The following is a 12,500-nucleotide window of genomic DNA, read 5'->3' as shown; positions in this document are numbered from 1 at the left end:
AGGAAGTGCTGTAGTTCTGGACACAGAACACTATAAAAAACTAGTACTTTCCATATTGGAAAACGAGGCCTTCTACGAAAAAGTTATAAACTATAAACAACAAAAAACAATGAAAAATCTTGCATCCTTAATTCTTCTACATGGAAAAGGCCTGACAGAAAAAGAAGCAGACTATATCACGAACTTCAAATGTAAACCCAGTCTTTTTTATGGCCTCCCTAAAATACACAAGAAGATAATCAATGAAGCCTGCAAACAATCACCAGGCAAATATATAAATATCCAAACGCCAGAAGACTTGTAGCTGGGCCGGCCTGTGAAACCCACCGACTAAGCAATTTTCTAGACATCCTACTGAAACCCTTGCTGAAATACACCAAAAGCTTCATTAGGGATGATTTAGACATGCTTAGAACACCTACCAAAAATAATTAATGAAGAGGCAATATTGGTTACCCTCGATGTTATCAATGTTTACACCAACATCCCCCATGACTATGGAATAAAAGCAATTAAATTCTGGTTGGAAAAGTACCCCGAAGTCCTCCCGGAACGCATAAACCAGATTTTTATTATTGAATCCTTAAAATTTATACTTCAGAACAATTATTTCCTATTTGATGACATATACTATCGTCAGATATGCGGAATTGCGATGGGGACAAAAGCAGCTCTTGTTCTTGCGAACCTAATAATGGGTTATTTTGAATTCACCGTATATGAAGTATCACTTCAGAAATATGGTTACACATTTTACCTCTACATAAGAGAAAATTGGAAGCGATACCTGGATGACTGCTTTATCATCTGGAAGGAGAACATCGACAAACTTTTGGATTTCAAAACAACACTAAATGACATAAATAGTAACATTCAGTTCACAATGGAATATAATAAAGAACAACTTCCTTTTTTAGACATCATGATAGAAAAAGTCAACAATGAAATCATAACTGACATTTATTATAACCAACTGACGCAAAACAATACCTTCTTTTAACTCATGCCACCCGAAACAATAAAAATAAACATCCCTTTTAACTTAGCAAAAAGGATCTGCACAATAGTGTCTGAGAGAACAACTCGGGACCTTCGTCTTCAAGACCTCAAAACAACACTATTGAAAGACAATATCCACCCTCTCTTATCGACGAGGAGAAAACGTGCCAACAGTTAGACACAAAAACACTAAGAACAAAAAAACATAGCACCACACCTCAACCAAAACATTACTTTTTATATCAACACACAACCCCGGAAACAGTGAGGCATTCAACACTATTGTGCAAACTCTCCCTTTACTAACTAGAGATCCAAAAATGAACGACATCCTGAAAACACACAAATTCATCAAATGCAAAAAACAAGACAAATCGCTAAAGAGACAAGTAACAAATGTGAAGCTTTACAAAACAACCACGAAACCAACGGTTGAAAAATGTGGACACCCGAACTGTAGAACTTGCCCCAACCTGCTTGAAGGCTCGGATTTCCTTTTCAAACAAGGACAGAGGTTCACAATTAAAACTAGTTTCACCTGTGCCTCTGAGAACCTAATTTATGTAATAACCTGCTCGGGTTGCGGTCATCAGTACATTGGACAAACGAGTATGACTTTGAGAAAGAGAATCACTCTACATAAGGAGCAAATCCGTTTCCCGCAATACAGACAAATTCCTCACAGTGAACACATAGAAAAATGTGCAGGTAACATCAAACCAAATTTCATAGTCTTCCCTTTCTACCAGTGCAAAGAGGCAATCTCTCAACTAGAACATTTAAATAAAAAAAACTTTTTTCATTGAAAAATACAAAACACTACTTAATATGGACGCATAACCAACTTTTATATTTTTGCATATCCCATTCACGATTACATCACTGTACATAAATAAATCCCCTACTAAACAAGGTTTTTTAAAACCTGTCTCTTTTCTGCACACATATTTAATCCCCACCCATTACCGAAAGCTGAACTGTTATCTCCGTTACACACAACAATAACAATAATAACAACCAATTACTTCCCTTTATGTGTCTACTTGTGAAGTCATTCACTCGTGAATTTCATCACACACAACATGGACCAAATTTCTTCTTAACAAAAAATATATATTCAAATAAATAAAACATAATATCATGAATAGCGATAGCGAAACCGATGGATATATTAAAAATTATATTAAAACCATGTAAGTAGGCGCAGGAGTGGCTGTGTGGTAAGTAGCTTGTTTACCAACCACGTGGCTCCGGGTTCAGTACCACTGCGTTGCACCTTGGGCAAGCGTCTTCTACTATAGCCTCGGACCGACCAAAGCCTTGTGAGTGGATTTGGTAGACGAAAACTGAAAGAAGCCTGTCGTATATATGTACATATATATATATGCGTGAGTGTTTGTGTGTCTGTGTTTGTCCCCCTAGCATTGCTTGACAACCGATGCTGGTGTGTTTATGTCCCCGTTACTTAGCGGTTCAGCAAAAGAGACCGATAGAATAAGTACTGGGCTTACAAAAGAATAAGTCCTGGGGTCGAGTTGCTCGATTGAGGGCGGTGCTCCAGCATGGCCGCAGTCTGAAACAAGTAAAAGAGAAAAAGAGAGAGAAGTGTGCGTATTTTCCTTTTTAAATTTCTTATATACATTACAACCCACCACGTGGGGATAATCGAAATTCCTCTTTTCTGTTACTACTACTATATGTATATATATATATATATAAAGTTAATCCAAACATGAAACACAAAGAGAAAACACAACAACGCGAGGACGTGGAACAAGTATAGTATTATTGGACGCTCAGGAAAGAAGGAAAGAAGTAGGGTTTAACGTTTCGAGCGGAGCTCTTCGTCAGAAACATAGGAACAGGAAAGATCCAAAGAAGGGAAGACGGAGGGAAAAAAATCGCCAACGGTACACACGCGGGCACATTTTGAATGACCGGAAAGGAATGGGTGAAGAAAAAGTTCTTTCAAAGACAGGAGAGTGCAAGAGGAGGTATGTGTGTGTAAGTGTATATGTGTGCGTGCGCGCAGGTTTGCGTGTGCGTGTGTGTGTATGTGTGTATGTGTGCACTGATAACACGTGTGTGTGTGTGTATGTGTGTGTGTGTGGTTGTAGCTGTTAATCTATGTTGCGGTAGGGATTAGTATTGTTTAAGGTCAAGGAAGAAGGAATTAGGAGTGGCTCTTGTGTCTATCTACTCATGTGGAAGAAGGGTCAGTGAAAGGTACTGGTAGTTTGAAGTATGTGTGTGTGTGCATGTATGTATATGTATTGTGTGTGTGTTTTCTTTGTAGTGTGTGTGTGTGTATGTATGTGTGTGTTCGTGCGTGTATGCGTAAAGTTTGTGTGTGTGGCGAATAACTGTGCTTTACTTTGTGTATGTGTGCGTGTGTGCTTGTATGTGCGTATGTGTGTATACATGTATGTATAATTGTGTGCGTGTATGTATGAGTGTGTGCTGTGTGTATGGGATGTATGTGTGGGTTCATTTGTGTGTGTGTGTATGTGTGTATGTGCATGCGTGTCGTACGTGCGTGTAGTTGTGTGTGCGTGTATGTGTGCGTGTGTATGTGTGTGTGTGCGTATGTGGGTGTATATACGTGTATCCGTGGGGTTGTGAGTGTTAGGTGTGTGCATTCGTGTGCGTATCAGGATATATGTTTCATATATATGCTTACATACATACGCGCATACATACACACATACGCGCGCACACCACACACACACACACACACACACACACACATATATAAATTTATACGTAGATGTAGGATGTTGGAATGAGTGGATAGATAATTGGTGGATAGATAATTTCTTTATTTGTGAATTAAGGCTACCGTTGGTTTCATGTTAAGAATCGTAGTAAAATATCCAAGTATCTTAACAATATTTCAGCCTCCATTTTGGAAAACAATATCCCTATATATATATATCCAATCTCCATAATATATATATATATATTATATATATATATATATATATATATATTATATATATATATATATATATATATATATATATATATATATATTACGTATGTATGTACGTATGTATGTACGTATGTATTATGTATGTATGTATGTATGTATGTATGTATGTATGATGTATGGATGTATGTATGTATGTATAAAATAATATCAAAGGGTAACCTGAAATATTAGAAATTTCCATTACAAGTGGCCTAGCGTGTAAAAAATTTAGTCAATAGACTATATATTATTCATATGTATATAGTGTACATATATAGTGTACACAAAAGTGGTATCCATCATAGGACTACCTGCACGCTAGAGAGGCCTGTTAAATACCAAACTACTACTAAGGATAAAATTTCCAATGGAATGAAAATATAAACATTTACCATCTAACTCGTAGACCAATGGTTTCAGATTTTTTTAGTAAATAAAATAATTTTGTAGGCGAAGCCTTCTTCAGCAGGTACACCTTTGATTAAATATATATACACGAGGTAATCCAGTAAATGCCCTGTGCTTATACATTCTAATAATTTTCCAAATCTACTGCGAATGGAATGAAAAATAGTTAGATTGTAAATGTTTTTATCTTTCATTCCATTCGACATTTTATCCCTAGTAGTGGTTTGGAATTTAACTGTCCTCTCTAGAGGGGAAGGTATTCCTATGATGGATATCTCTTTTGTGTTTAAATGTACACTGCATTTATATGAAGAATATATAGTCTATTGACTAATTTTTTTTACATACTAGGCCACTGGTAATGGAAATTTCTAATATTTCAGATTACCCTTTCATATTATTAATTATTGATAAATTTTTTCTTTGGATGATTTTCGAAATGAAAAAGCCGGCATATTTATTTACTGCCGACAGGGAGCTGCGCTTGCGCGGTAGATTTGAAAAATTAGAATGTATAAGCACAGGGCATATACTGGATTGCCTCGTGTATATATATTTAATCAAAGGTATACCTGCTGATGAAGGCTTCGCTTAGCAAATTATTTTATTTGCTAAAGAAGTCTGAAACCATTGGCCCACGAGTTAGATGATAAAATTTTTTATTTTTCATTCCATTGGAAATGTTATCCCTAGTAGTGGTTTGGAATTTAAATGTCCTCTCTAGCGTGCAGGTAGTCCTATGATGGAAACCTCTTTTGTGTTTAAATGTACACTATATATATATGTGTGTATGTGTGTGTGAGTGTGTGTATGTATTTATGTATGCGTGCATGCGTTCGTGTGTGCGCGTGCATGCGTTCGTGTGTGTGTGTGTGTGAGCATAAATAGAATCTGTATTATGCTAAGAAACAGTTCATAGTACCAGGGTTTCCGACTCGACTCAAATATAACAAATTACTCCAAATCGTTGTTATAGTATCCGCATAAATGGAGTCTAGAAAGGGTAGAACGCTAGAAGTGAAACTAGCACGGTGAAGAGGACTTCCCCAAAGCGCCAGCTGTTAAAACAACTGAAAGTCATAGATAGGCGAGACAACTCACACTGAATCCCATTCAGGAGCGATGGACATCGATGTTTCGCTATTTTCGTAGCTTATCAGTACCACGTATCTGAACAAATTGGGGGCGAACTGCATCATCAGTCCATAGCTATTTACAAATAGTGTAAAAAAAAAAAAATCTGTGATGGAGCATCCCCATCGCGCCATTTTGCAGCCTACCGGTGAACAAACTATAAGTATTCATTGAGTATGCGTGTTCTGTAATGTTTACAACACTAGTACTGTTTCTAATTCATGTTTGAATTTATGCTTACGTAATTATACCAGCAAGTGGTTTATTTTTATACTATGTGTATAGAGTCAGACAGGCGGTTCATTTCGCCTCCAATTAAATTCAAGGGTTCAGACACGTAATGTTGATAAGCCACAAAAATGGCGAAATGTTATAAGGTAGCGCTCCTTATAACCCCTCACTCTTGAAATTTACTTTCTCCTCTCACTATTCCCAATCGGAATACTTCTTCAATCCCCCCCCCCTCTAAAACACATAGCTCTACACAAAACCATTCCATCTTTGAACTTCTTTCCTTTAACAACCCAAATGTAAGTCCTCTTCCCTGAAGACGGAGGCTCGTATTATCCTACAATGGAATTAATCTACAAACATTATTTTGGACCACCGAGCCCCAAGAAACAGCAATTGGATTTGTAATACTTTTCTTCAACTTCTATAATTCTCTATATCATTTGTATTCTGTGTAAGTCGGACATTTTTGTATGTAAACATATATACATTTTTTGTATTTCATGTATTTAATATACTTTATATATTGATCTGTCTAACTTGCTTAACCCTAAATTTACTTTTATGTATGTATATATGTATGTATAAAGTTATGTATGTATGTATGAATTTATGTATGTATGTAGTATGTATGCATATATATGTGTATATATATATATATATATATATATACATACTTATATATATATATATATATATATATAATATATTATATTATATATATATATAATATACATATATATATATATAATATATATATATATATATATATATACATATAGATATACACACACGTGTATAAACATACACATACACGTATATGTATATGTATGTACGTTTGCACACTCACGGATACACACACACAACACATACATACATACATCATACATACATACATACATACATACATACATACATACATACATATATATATATATATATATATATATATATATATATATGTATATATATATGTATATATAGATATATGTGCTCGTCTATGTGTGTGTGTGCAGTGTGGCTGTGTTGTATGAAGCTTGCTTCCCAACCACATGGTTCCGGGTTCAGTCCCACTACGTGGCACCTTCGAGAAGTGTCTTCTAATATAGCCTTGGATCGACCAAAGTCTTGAGAGTGTATATGTGAGACGGTTACTGAAAAAAGCTCATCACATATATAAATATATATAGATGTGTGTAACTTTGTGTCTGTCTGTTCCCTACAATCGCTAGACAACTGATGTTGGTATGTTTATGTCCCCGTAAACTAGCGGTTCAGCAAAAGACACCGATAGAATAAGTACCAGGCTTACAAAGAATAAGTCCTGGGGTCGATTTCTTCGACTAAAAAAAGCCCTAAACGTTTTGCTCCAGTATGGCCGCAGTCAAATGGCTGAAACAAGTAAAAGAATAAAAGAGATGTATATATATTCTTTTACTTCTATCGGTCATTTGGCTGCGACCATGCTGGAGTACCGCATTTAGTCGAACAAATCGACTCCAGGGCTTATACTATGTAAGCCTAGCACTTATTCTATCTGTCTCTTTTGCTGACGTAAACACACCAGCATCGGCTGTCAAGCTTTGGCAGGGGGATAAACACTGACACACAAATAAATACATACGTACAAGGATCTCCACCCCACTGCCGGAGCCTCGTGGAGCTTTAGGTGTTTTCGCTCAATAAAAACTCACAACGCCCGGTCTGGGAATCGAAACCGCAATCTTACAACCGCGAGTCCGCTACTCACCACTGGGCTATTGCGCCTCCATCTATGTATATATATATAATATAATATATATATATATATATATATATATATATATATATATATATATATATATATATATATATATATATATATATATATATAGATATATATATATATATATATATATATATATATATATATATTATATATATATATATATATATATATATTATATATATATATAATATATATATATATATATATATATATATATATATATATATATATATATATTATATTATATTAAATTAGAGACAATACCACTATTAGGCAAATCAAACAATGAAAAACTTACCCAATACATAAGATTAATTTATATTATTTAAATATATAACAAAATTATTTAAAAAATATAATTAATTTCACACTACGATCGTTTCATGCCTGCTAACTTCTTCAAATTTTTGAGTCGCAGTCATTCATCAGGTGGTTTAAATATTTGTCTTGGCGATGTTTAAACAATGAACTAAAGTTTTGAATCAAAAAACGTCTTATACAGCGTTTATAAGAATACTCATGGAATTACGTTATGGCAAAAAAAAAAAGAATAAATTGTTAAAGAATTCATTACGCGTGAAGAACCTACGTTTATTAAAGATTATGAATGGAAAATTATATGTTTATCATTGTAAAAAGAATGAATTCACAAATAAAGAATAAAATCTATCTATACTATAATATTTATTAATAAAATAACTATGATAAATGAAACTTTAATACAAAATAAATTAAATGATTAAAAACCACTTATTATTAAATATATTCTAAAAATCTAATAAGATTAATAAATACATAAACATTAATTTATATAGTAACCCCACTACATATTATATATTTTTTCCCATACCCTTATAATTATAAGCTAAAATTAGTGATCATAACAAATCTATATATACTAATCAAAATTTGTAGTATAACTATACATACGTATACATAACTATATAAGAAAATATCCATACATATACACATATATATACATATATACACATATACACATATACATACATATACATACACATATACATACATACTCACATACATTCATATACATATATACACACATATATACACACACTTACACCCATACACATATGCACACTCATACATACATGTACATACATACAATACTCAATATATACACTTACACCAATATATACACACCCACACACATACAAATAAATAATGTATATACATATATATATATATATATATATATTATATATATATATACACACACATCATCAAATACACATATATACAAACACCACATATCCACATATATTATAAATAAATAGATATATAAAAGTCTATAATCATACTACAATACAAAATAGAGGTAAATATTAAGTTAAATCTAAAAAATTAATCTACTAATCTATACTTCTATATTAAATAAAATGGATTAAATAAACAACTAAATAAAACTATTTCAAATATAAAGAGATTACATACAAATAGATTAATATATCAAAATTATAATTTAACGAAGTTATAATAGAAATATAACAAAATATATAAAATAAATAAAATTGTAACTTACCAGACTCAATATTCAATATACCATTAAATAATCATTATTTAGTAATAAAATATTTAGTAATAAAATGAAAAACCATCTATAATCTAACTATAATTAAAAACATAACCTAAATAACTAAAATAAACTATTATAATATTACTACAAATCACCTGGTATATTTATAATACTATTACATAAAACAATTAATAGGGAGCTAATTAAGGCTAATAAATAATTATCATTTATCAAGAAATTTATTATATAAGTAAAGTAACTTGTGTCTGCATTTTATTTTGCGCTCATCACAGTTATTCAGTCTCCAAATGTACTTGCTAAGTCCAGTTGAGTTAATTAAGTTTTTATTTTTAAATGAATTCAAATGTTGTGCGATTCTTAATTTTATTTTAGAGGAAGTGGACCCTATATATATCGCGTTTGAGTTATTATTATTCTTAATATTCTTATCATGTAATGTAACTATACATTTATACACTACATCATTAGTATCACATTTATTATTCAATTTACATTTAGATTTATCTCTACATGTACAGTTAATTAGTGTCTTGTCTTTATTATTGGTATTATTAAATAATTTATTTTTATAAAAAATATTCCGTTTAAATTTGTTAAAGGAAGAAATAAAGTTACCTACACTATTAGTGGTGGAATAACCTACTCCAAGATTATTACTAGAGAAAATTTTTTTATATTTACGATTATCTCGAATAAATAAATCAATAATATCTAAAATCTTTTTAATAATGTTCGTTTTAACTTGAGCACCATAAGGAACTATTAACCAAATTTTATTCTTATTTTCCTTCTTATTATTATTAAAACTGTCATTATTATTGTTGTAATTATATTTCTTTATCATATTAATATTATTATTATTATCAAATTTATATTTATAATCAACATTTAAAGAATTATTAAAGTTATTAATTTTATTTTTATTTTTATTATTATTATTATTATTATTATTATTTTTATTTTTATTCATATTTTTATTTATATTATTTTTATTTTTATAATTTCTAATATTTTTACCACTATTACTAACAAAATTATTATAATTATTATTAATATTTTTATCTCTTTTTAATAATTTTGTTATATATTTAAATAATATAAATATATATATATATACCGGAGTAAACACATAAATGTGAAACAAGGTGGAAAAAAGAGTACTCAAATACCAGTGGTAGAGTAATATGCTTTATTTAAAGCAGCAAAAAATTCAACAAAATCTGTTACTCTGAGTTTCTCGTTGCCGTTCATCAGACAATTTTATATATATATATATATATATATATATATATATATATATATATATACATAACAGGCTACCAAATCCACTCACAAGATATCACACAGTGAGACTGAACCCGGAACCATGTAGTTGGAAGCAAGCTTCTTACTACTCACCCACTCCTGCTATAACCTTGAGCCGACCAAAACCTTGTCAGTGGACTTAGTAGACGGAAACTGAAAGAAGCCCGTCGTATTTATCTATCAATCTATCTATGTATCTTTCTAAATATATGTGTGTATATATATATATATATATATATATATATATAATATATACATACATACATACACACACATCTATATATATGTATGTATGTATGTATGTATGTGTGTGTGTATATAAAAACTAAGTAAAATTAAATGTAAGACTGACATACCATATATACAATTTAAAAAACACAATATACAATATGTACACATACATGCTGAAATACAGTATTTACAATACACACACAGATTAAAATGCAATATATACATAATATATCTTCACAAATTAAAGTTAAGGTATATAACACATGCGTTCTCCCATCTTTGCTATATGAAAGTGAGGCATGGGTCGTTTACCGTAAGTAGGTAAGACAATTGGAAGGATTTCATCAATACTGTCTGAGAAAAATTTGGGGAATAAACTGGAAAATGGTCATTAGTAATGTGGAGGTGCTTGAGAGGAATGGCAGTAGAAGTGTAGTCAATGATTTTTGCAAAGATTTCTGAGGTGGGGGGGGGACATTTGCTAAGGATGAGGGATGAGCGACTTTCCAAGCAGCTATTGTATGGTGAGCTGGAAGATGGCAAAAGACCAGCGCATAAAACTAAATTAAGGTTTAAGGATTGCTTTTAAAATGCTCTAATGCAAACAGGAATTGCAGCTGGTAATTGGGAGAGGGAGGAACAAGATCATGATGGATGGAGGAAGATAGTGCATGATGGTTGTTCTAGGTTTGAGAGGGAGAGGGTGAAGTATGAGATAATTAGGAGGGGGCTTAGAAGGGGGGAGCCAGTGAAAAGTGAGAGAGTGTTGTTTTTTATGTGTGTGGTTTGGCGGAGGTGTTTGAGTCGTGCAGGCCTGGTGAGCCATCAAAATTCTTATAGAAATCGAGCCATGATAAACAATGATGTGGCTATTAAAATTCATCACAGAACGTGTGTAAAATGTGGAAGGGTGTGCCTCTCAGTTGGATGTCTAAAAAGACATGTTAAGAAAGTGCATATGGTAGCACCTGTTTTTCCTGCCAGCCAGCACAGTTGTCTAGTACGTAATAAAATGTGTAAAATCTTGGCCGGGCTTAAAAGTCACATAGGGGCATCACATGGCAGCAATAATGAATTAATTCAGTAAGTCTTCTTGGCAATGGCTTTTCTCGTGTAACGAGGAATAAGCTGTGATGTGATGTGTGTGTGTGTGTATATATATATGTATGTATATATATATATGTATATATATATATTTATATATACATATTTATATATATATATATATATATATATATATATATAATATATATATATATATATATATATATATATATCCATGCATATATATACATCTATATATATATAAATATGTATGTATGAGTGTGTATGTATGTAAATGTGTGTTCGTGTTTGTCTCCTCACTATCACTTGACAACCGATGTTGGCATGTTGTCCCCGTAACTTAGCGGTTCAGCAAAAGGGTCCGGTAGAATTAGTACTAGGCATACAAAGAAGTCCTGGGGTCGATTTTCTCGACTAAAGGCAGTGCTTCAGTATGGGCGCAGTCAAATGGCTGAAACAAGTAAAAGAAATATATATATTCGTGTGTATTAAAAGCAAGAATTATATTTATTTAGTACGAGAGTAAAGTCAATCTGAGAACGTGACCATCGTCATCTCCAGCTGAACAATACTCCACTCCAGTCACAAAGCGTTGACTAAGAGTGTACTAAACTACCTCATCTACGCTGCTAATTTTTACCTAATTTGCAAGAATTTTTGCCCATGGGCAATATTTCTGTCAAGAATTATGAAAAATCGTGGTGGCATATTGCCTTATGCAGAAGACAAAAGATGCATCGTTGTTTAAGTAGGTGGTCTTGAAGGGACCAAAGCAGATATGATTTCTACCTTTAGTAACAAACTACAGGTTATGTGGTTTGCTACGGAAT

Source organism: Octopus sinensis, linkage group LG2 (genome assembly GCF_006345805.1).
Source record: "Octopus sinensis linkage group LG2, ASM634580v1, whole genome shotgun sequence".
Lineage (NCBI taxonomy): Eukaryota > Metazoa > Mollusca > Cephalopoda > Octopoda > Octopodidae > Octopus > Octopus sinensis.
The sequence above is the reverse complement of the archived record's forward strand: the minus strand, read 5'-3'. Positions refer to the sequence as shown.